Source organism: Argopecten irradians, chromosome 2 (assembly GCF_041381155.1).
Source record: "Argopecten irradians isolate NY chromosome 2, Ai_NY, whole genome shotgun sequence".
NCBI lineage: Eukaryota > Metazoa > Mollusca > Bivalvia > Pectinida > Pectinidae > Argopecten > Argopecten irradians.
The window spans coordinates 10,906,917-10,916,760 of record NC_091135.1 but is presented as its reverse complement, the minus strand read 5'-3'; positions in this window follow the sequence as shown (position 1 = coordinate 10,916,760).

The window sequence follows — 9,844 nt, the reverse complement described above, 5'->3', positions numbered from 1 at the left end:
GTCATTAAAAAAAATGCCAGGTTTAGGAGATGAAGGAAAGCTTATGCCAGAGTACCTGTAAAAAAAAAACCCAAAAAACCAACAAAAACCAGTCAGTAGCTGGAAACTCTGCCATATAGGATCTATTGTGAAACCTACAGGTGATGAGGGGTAGTGACAGTAAACCACAACCCCTTTCATTAACAGTAAATTAGTCTATACAGTCGCTTTCATTAAGGAAGGATTTCAACATAAGTACACAAAAGTTTGAAGTATATACATGTAGTCTCGTGCTTTATTGACCTAGTTAAATGTATTAAAGGTATGACTGTGACATAATTGGCCCGTCCAGCCATATCATAAATATAATATCTCCTAGGGTTCATTGCGGTCCTCAAATTCACCTGTCAACTGCCCACGGACTGGCCGTCTGCCGACCTCTGGTCACAGAATATTATGTCATGACGATTGTTTAATACACAGAATCTTGAAATTTCTGTGGGCCATTTACAGAGGCGAGTGTGGAGACCGCAATGCACCCTAGGCGAAATTGAAATATCATAAGATGTGTAACAACACTATTATGATGTCGAAAATGGTTTTGACGTCATATAGCGTTGCAGGATTGTTTCAGTAGATGGAAAAAAGTCACATCAAAGCCAGATTTCCACATTTTTAGCCCACAATCTGTTTAATGGTGGGCTATTGAAATCACCTTCTGTCGTCCGTCCGACCTTCCGCCCTCTGTCCTTGCTTCCATTAACAGATCCTTGTTTCCGGGTTTTTTCCAGGAAGTACTGAAGGGATCTGTCTGAAATTTCACATACACATTTCCCAAGTGCCCTAGTTGTGCATATTGCATTTTCAGACTGATCGATGAATAAGATGGCCAACAGGCCGCCATTTTTTATTTCGATAGTTGAAGTTTGTTACCGCTACTTCTCATAAAGTACTGAAGGGATTTGTCTCAAATTTCATGTGCAGGTTCCCCTAGGTTCCTAGCTGTGCATATTGCTTTTTTGGACCGATCGGTGAATAAGATGGCCGACAGGCCGCCATTTTTAATGTTGATAGTTGAAGTTTGCTACCGCTACTTCTCATTTATAAAGTACTGAAGGGATTTGTCTCAAATTTCATGTGCAGGTTCCCTTAGAGGTGTAGTTGTGCATATTGCATTTCGGGACCAATAGGTTTACAAGATGGCCGACAGGCCACATCTTGGCTTTTGATAGTTGAAGTTTGTTACTGCTATATATTTCAGAAAGTACTAGAAGGATCTTTCTCAAATATCATATGTTGTATATTTAGTTAAAGTTTGAAAAGCAGAGAACAAATGCCTCTTTTCATTGTCAGATGTAGATCATTCTTTGGTGGGCGCCAAGATCCCATTGGAATCTCTTGTTATATATAAATGAGAGTAAAAGTTTCACTTATGTCGCTATAAATTAAATTTATATGTGATAAACAGAATCTTACACTCGTGACTATGTGATATAAAATTTATTAAACAAGTTCAATAATTTGATATGCCACATGCCTTTAAGGGAGTGGCATATCAAATTATTGAACTCGTTTGATAAATTTTATGTCACATAGCCAAGAGTGTACTTAGATTTTATTTATCACATGAATTAAATTGATAGCGATATAAGCTATAACATAAACTTAAAAAGTTTCAAAGACTACTTGATGATATTTCACTGTTTATATTGATAAAGTTAGAACAATGGAAACCAAGTTGAAGTAGAATAGAATTTATTTCAAAGCAAAAGCAGCAACATGCACATTTTACAAAAACAAATGATATAGCATTACATATTTTAAAAGCAATATTGATGCACCGGTAATGTGTTCTTTTAGTCATTCATATCGTTTGAAATACTGTAGGATGATGTTCAAGGTCAAATACATAATGGAAAACACAAATTTCTAAAAATTGAAATAGTGATCCAGGCCCCTGCACCATAAAGCTATTCTCAGACTGATTTTTTATGGAGGCGTGTGTAATACACGCCTGCCATCATGGAATCACTCTGGTTTTCAATGATCACCGGAACACTATACCTTGGTAATCCTATCGACAGTTTCCGGAAATACGGGAGATAACTTTACACTGTGTATTGCAACATACGCTGTGTATTGTACAGCAGCCTATACTAACTGTTAGAGGTTCTCCGTTTATCACATGTTTCAGTCACATTCATGTTTCATAATTTCCCACTTAATTACTTCAGACTTATTTTCAATGTTACAATAAGGTATTAATTATTCTCACCGAAAGTGTGTCTCAATATCGGTACTTATACTAGTGAGTACGCTAAAATATCTGTTAGCCTTACTAACCTACGGCAGACTAACTTACAAACAGCGAATCTAACAGTAATTGCATATAAACTTGTTTGTAAGTAAAAATAATCCAACTGACAATAAACGCCTTTTCAGTTACGGGTATTTAATCGAATATTGCTAGGCCCATCCACTAATATTTTATAAAAATGAACTAGAATTCCCTTAAACTGACGAACATGTCAACAAGAACAGTCCGTACAAAGGGAGACAACTGTTACAAACTCTGCCGACGCGCTACCATGCAATGTATTAACCGAGAAAATCACACGTGTTCACTGCTTCACTCATGTTTCCGGGGACGCCATCATGGCTTCTGCTGTTGATATTACGGCATATATTTGTAATTATAAGTGCAATGTCATGATATTTAGATATCACAGGCCTAAAAGGATATAATCTGACAATGATTTATTCAATTTGACCGAACGAAAATCTGACGTTCATGAAGAACGACGAGGTCCTATTGCCATTACCTGACGCCATGTTGGTCCTGGAATGGCTGGCGAGTTTACAGCCGTGAGTGATGATAATTTTGTTTTCGAAACTTCAATAAACCTTTGAAATACTTCATTTAAAGTTGATAAGATTATTTTCGTGCATTTTTCAACGGCAAATAATGTACAATACAACAAACACTACTCGGAACGAAAGAAAGTGAAAGAAGCGGTGAACGGGCAGTGAACCGGCACGGAAAAAGCAGTGTTTTACAGAGCAAATATATTGATGGATCCACGATACAGATATTTCAGGTAATTTGTGCATATATTGTTTTTTTAAGTTATAAAAAGTCGGCCATATTTTGAGTAAAACTACACAGTGATGCTATCATTTCCAAATATTATTCGACATGAGGACTTCAAAAATTAATAAAAACGTTTACATGCCAGAAAATGGGCGAGTTAACTTCCATTATTGTTTTACCTATGTACGACATATGTATATGTAATATATATTCCTAGGTATGATCAGGCATATTTTATTTTCATTTGCTTTTACATCTTCATTTTAAAAATGGAGGTGACAATAAAAAAGCTAGTAGCTAGCATAGATGTACGGGGTTTCCATAATTTAAATCACAATCCAACTAACGGATGTCCTAACCTGATTGACAGTAAGACAATACCAAATACCCTATATAGCCCACCGAATAGCAAATTGCTCGCGGCCAGGTAATTACAGGTGAGTTCGATAAATGGCCTTGTGTACAGGAAAACAACATCTTGGTCCAGGTATTACATAACCATCAAACTAAGGCATGGCTAATTATATATCTATATCGGTGTATCTATTCGTATGTCGATTAAAAATTGAAAGCGACCGCACTGTCTAAAAATAGTTTGTTTTGCTTAATATTTCAATATTTTGATCTTTTATAACATCAAAAATAAATTCTTTCTACCACACGTTGAAAATATATACGGAATTGAAATAAATGTATCTCAATTTATTCGGTTAGCAACACACAACGCAATGTTTGTAATGATCAATCATCGGTGTCAGGGTGTGTACGCACGTCAAGCATCATATCATCGATGCTTTAATCAAGGATTTCTTTACTTCTTACGTAACATTTCATTTTACAGTCACAAACTTTTCAATTCACAATTTATCAAAGAACTATAGAAAAATATTATCTAGTTAAAACTTATTCGTTGCTGAACTCCTCGACAAAAAAATCCGAAACTTTTATTTCTGTGCGGATTTTCTTTCATAATTTCACGAAGATACCTGCTACTAGAGCATAAATTAGAGTATTTGAAACATCAAATTTCACTCTTTTAGTTATTTACATTCGAGCCAAAGTTATTGTACGATTAACTTCATTCAAAAGTAATCATTAAAAATCGTTGATCGGCTTTTCCTGTAACCGTCGATATAAGTGATAGCACATCAGTTATAGTAGAGCTATAAGCCACGGACTATTATGACGTCACACGGTTTAGAGCTAGAAAATATGCATAATCGGGTGGTCAGAAAATTTGACCTCAATATCGACGGCTTACAGATTATTCCGGTCGCGCGCGGCACGGAGAGGTTTCTACACGTGCTAATAAAGCCATTTCAAGCATAAACTGAAATTATCATTTTGACTGCACAAATCACTTGACCTGTAAATCTGTGAAGACAATCACTTGTTAATCTGCAGTTGTGTTCACTTGATAGTTGATGTAGATATATGGTATGCTTGAATGATATATGATAAGTTAAAAGTTTTATCTGTCTAAAAGAGTCACTTGATCTGCAAAACTGTGAAGACAATATCTTGTTTATTTGCAGATGTTGTATATTCTATACAAAGGGATATTCTGTTAAGATATTAACTAGTACATGTACTTTCATTGCAACAAAATGTAATATTCCAATCCAGTTTTAACTTCTGTAAATTGAAATCAGGGGTATCAATGCTTATATCTAATATCCTGAGTTGGGTTAGATGTTTTTATGGAATATCCCTTGAGAAAAATTGTTGGACATTGATTTCAACGTCACCTTACACTGTTGTTAACATTTACAAATTGACACTGGATTTGGCAATATTTGATTGCTGTGTTCATTAAAGGCCCACTACCTTTCAGAAACGGCTTTTAATTTTTAAAATGGGAATGTAAAACAAGATCGATAATTTTGTAGAGTCTTAAGAATTATTAACTTACCGTTAATACTACATTCATCATCACCTTCTGAACGATTTGATTAAAATAAATAAAATGTTTATTTTCATAACGCGGGTCGTATTATGTTTCCCGCCTTCGTCCTAAATACCGCGCGGTAGTTGACTATCACTGTTTTCATATATTTACGCAGGAAATCTTGCATACGTTTGGTGTCGTAACCTTATTTTAGGTCATCGGTATGCATTTTCTGATGTTATTAATGTTTTTTAAGAAACCTTTATATTTTGCTCCGGAAAGGTAATGGGCCTTTAATGACATGGACGGCCTCCGATGTATGTTGTGTGTAGCATGCATAGACTGCGCTGTATTTGTTGGGTCTTCTTTTATAGTGGAACTCTTGCCCTTTCATTGTGCTACATGTATAATGATATCACTGGAACATGCCGCTGAAGGCACCCAAGCATCCTAACACACTTGGTCACATTAAACTGACAATGGGTCAGCCAGTCGTTCTACTGCCAGTATATGCTGAGTTCAGCAGGAGCATAACCACCACTTTCATACACTTTGCCCAGATGGTTGAAAGTTCAACCACGATTGAAATTTAAAACATGTAAAAACCAACACAAACTTTCAACAGGAATATACATTAGTCTTGCATCATTTTCATTCCATATATCATCATTCATTGTTCATATATATTTCTCATGCAATATTTTCAAAATCATTGGAGCATTTATTTTTAACAACCTTATAAGATTAAACATTTCCATTATTTAACCAATTTGTAAATATTTGATCCACATTATCCTATAATAAACAACAGTCATTCTGCGAAAGTACGGAATTTTCAATCTGCTATTTCAATCAATATTGATTAAAAATAACCTGAACATGTACTATTACCTCTATTATGATCTATCTTTAATATTTCAATATATCATTACCCTGTCTAGAATCTGAGCTACGCCTCCTTCAGTACTTTCAGTACTTTGATTTACTAAAGTGTATGGTTTTACTTAGCCTAAAATGAGTAAATAAAATCTGAGAAAGTTTTATGGTGCCGGGCCCTGGTATTGAAATAACTTGATACTCTACCTGAAATACAAACTCATTCCAGGTATTCGAAATACGAACTCATTCCAGGTACTCGAAAATCAAACTCATTCCAGGCATTTGAAATACGAACTCATTTCAGGCATTCAAAATAACAACTCAGTCCAAGTATTTGAAATACGAACTCATTCTAGGTATTTGTACTCTTTACCTTCATAAGTTATGCGATAACTTTTGATAAAGTGACCATGACCTTAACTTTGTTTTCTGACTTCATACTCTCAGTAGATCAATTATTGACATTTAACAGTCTTTGTTATATAAAAGATATTAAAAAAACACAAAAACATAAATATTATGCTATACTATTACTAAGTTATCACGTTCACAATGTCAAATGATAATTATTAGATTTGATTTTTGCACTCGTCCAAGATCTTTCCAATGTTATTCTACATACATAGTTTCATTAAATTTTCTCGAGTTATCGCGTTCCCAAGGAAATGTTAACGCACGAAACACGACGACGCACAAAACACAATTGCAATAGGTCACCATGACCTATGGTCAGGTAACCAAAATATGATCATCAAAAAGTGCAAAATTTGATCTAAACATTTCACTCTAAAATGAAATCATAACAAGAGATCCCAGAGGGATCTTGGCGCCCACCAAAGATTGATCTATGTCTGACAAATGAAAGAGGGATCTTTTCTCTGCTTTTCAAACTTACAATTCTTTTTTCTGCTTTTCAAACTTTAAACTATCAAAATCCAAGATGGTGGTCGCAAAATGCAATAGGCAGAACTAGGGTCCTAGAGGAACATACATATGATATTTGAGAACAATCCCTCAATACTTTCTGAGAAATAGCGGTAACAAACTTTAACTATCAAAATCCAAGATGGCCACCGGTCGGCCATCTTGTTGACCGATCAGTCCCAAAATGCAATATGCACTACTAGGGTCCTAGGGGAACCTACATATGAAATTTGAGAACAATCCCTTCAGTGCTTTCTGAGAAATAGCGGTAACAAACTTTAACTATCAAAATCCAAGATGGCTACCTGGCGGCCATCTTGTTGACCGATCAGTCCCAAAATGCAATATGCACAACTGGGGTCCTAGGGGAACCTACATATGAAATTTGAGAAAGATCCCTTTAGTGCTTTTTGAGAAATAGCGGTAACAAACTTTAACTATCAAAATCCAAGATGGCTACCTGGCGGCCATCTTGTTGACTGATCAGTCCCAAAATGCAATATGCACTACTAGGGTCCTAGGGGAACCTACATATGAAATTTGAGAACAATCCCTTCAATACTTTCTGAGAAATAGCCGTAACAAACTTTAACTATCAAAATCCAAGATGGCTGCTTGTCGGCCATCTTGTTGACCGATCAGTCCCAAAATGTAATATGCAGAACTAGGGTCCAAGAGGAACCTACATATGAAATTTGAGAACAATCCCTTCAATACTTTCTGAGAAATAGCGGTAACAAACTTTAACTATCAAAATCCAAGATGGCGGCTGGTCGGCCATCTTGTTGACCGATCAGTCCCAAAATGCAATATGCACAACTAGGGTCCTACTGGAACCTACATATGAAATTTGAGAAAGATCCCTTCAATACTTTATGAGAAATAGCGGTAACAAACTTTAACTATCAAAATCCAAGATGGCTGCCTGGTGGCCATCTTGTTGACCGATCAGTCCCAAAATATACAATATGCACAACTAGGGTCCTAGGGGAACCTACATATGAAATTTGAGAAAGATCCCTTCAGTGCTTTCTGAGAAATAGCGGATAACAAACTTTAACTATCAAAATCCAAGATGGCTACCTGGCGGCCATCTTGTTGACCGATCAGTCCCAAAATGCAATATGCACTACTAGGGTCCTAGGGGAACCTACATATGAAATTTGAGAAAGATCCCTTCAGTACTTTCTGAGATTTAGCCGTAACAAACTTTAACTATCAAAATCCAAGATGGCGGCTGGTCGGCCATCTTGTTGACCGATCAGTCCCAAAATGCAATATGCACAACTAGGGTCCTAGGGGAACCTACATATGAAATTTGAGAAAGATCCCTTCAGTGCTTTCTGAGAAATAGCGGTAACAAACTTTAACTATCAAAATCCAAGATGGCTACCTGGCGGCCATCTTGTTGACCGATCAGTCCCAAAATGCAATATGCACTTCTAGGGTCCTAGGGGAACCTACATATGAAATTTGAGAAAGATCCCTTCAGTACTTTCTGAGAATTAGCCGGTAACAAACTTTAACTATCAAAATCCAAGATGGCGGCCTGGTCGGCCATCTTGTTGACCGATCAGTCCCAAAATGCAATATGCACAACTAGGGTCCTAGGGGAACCTACATATGAAATTTGAGAAAGATCCCTTCAGTACTTTATGAGAATTAGCGGTAACAAACTTTAACTATCAAAATCCAAGATGGCTGCCTGGCGGCCATCTTGTTGACCGATCAGTCCCAAAATACAATATGCACAACTAGGGTCCTAGGGGAACCTACATATGAAATTTGAGAAAGATCCCTTCAGTACTTTTAGAGAAATAGCGGTAACAAGAATTGTTAACGGACGGACGGACGGACGGACGGAAGGACGGACGGACGACGGACCACGGACGAAAGGCGATTTGAATAGCCCACCATCTGATGATGGTTTCATGAAATCATAAAAATATCACCTGTGAACAAGCAACAAAATTGTGATTTTTAAATCGTTAAATTCCAAGATGGTGACCCAATGCTTCTTGACCTCAGATACAATGACCTTATCTTAAAAGATTACAGAGACTAGCAGCCAGTTCATCACCAATGATTACAACACCAGGAAAGAGGGATGCGTCACAGGAATGTTAGTAAAACTGGAGGCAACAAAACAGAACAAATGATTTAGTTCTTTGATACACATCAAAAGAGTCGTAAAACGGTACACTGTAATTGACTGTGTGTGACTTTGAACTTGGGTGTCACTTTGAGATATCTCTGTAGTCTTCAATTGAAAGTTTTGTTGGCCTGTGATTGGTTCAGATTTTTTATCCTGAGCTGCCTTCAGTTTTACTATGAGTCTAAGGGTGTAGAGATCATAAGTGATCAGAATCTCTGGAGTATCGAAAATGGAATGCTAGATGATTCAAAAACTATCCTCACATCAGACTTAGACTAGATCAGCCCAGTGACCCTAATTAAAGTGTAGAGGGTACTACAATCAATAACCCAGATGAGTATCTAACAAAACAGTGACTTAAAAGAAACATCAAGCTAAGCATTATGAAAATCAAAACAAAGGGCTCGAGGGCCTTAACGGTCATCTGACTACCTTGTCAATAACGGTATAGGAAATTAATTAGACATAGTGTCATGATGGTAGCCATCTTCAATTTAGGATCAACCAGAGAGGTAACAACACTTTGTCAAGTTTCAGCCAAATCGCACTGGTAGAACTTGAGAAGAAGTTCAAAATGTGTTTTCAAGATCTTGGATTTCGGATTGACCCGAAAAAAATAACAACACTTTGTCAGTACCATGTCAGGATCATTTCAAGCTAGTTTCAGCCAAATCATACTTGTAGAACATGTGAAGAATTTTAAAATGTATTTTCAAGATGGCTGCTGTTGCGGCCATCTTGGATTTCGGATCGACCCAAAAAATAACAACACTTTGGGACCACTCGGGACCATGCCAGGATCATTTCATGCAAGTTTCAGCCAAATCGCACTGGTAGAACTTGAGAAGAAGTTCAAAATGTGAAAAGTTAACGCACGGCGACGGACGAAACATGACGACTATAGGTCATCCTGACCCTTCGGGTCAGA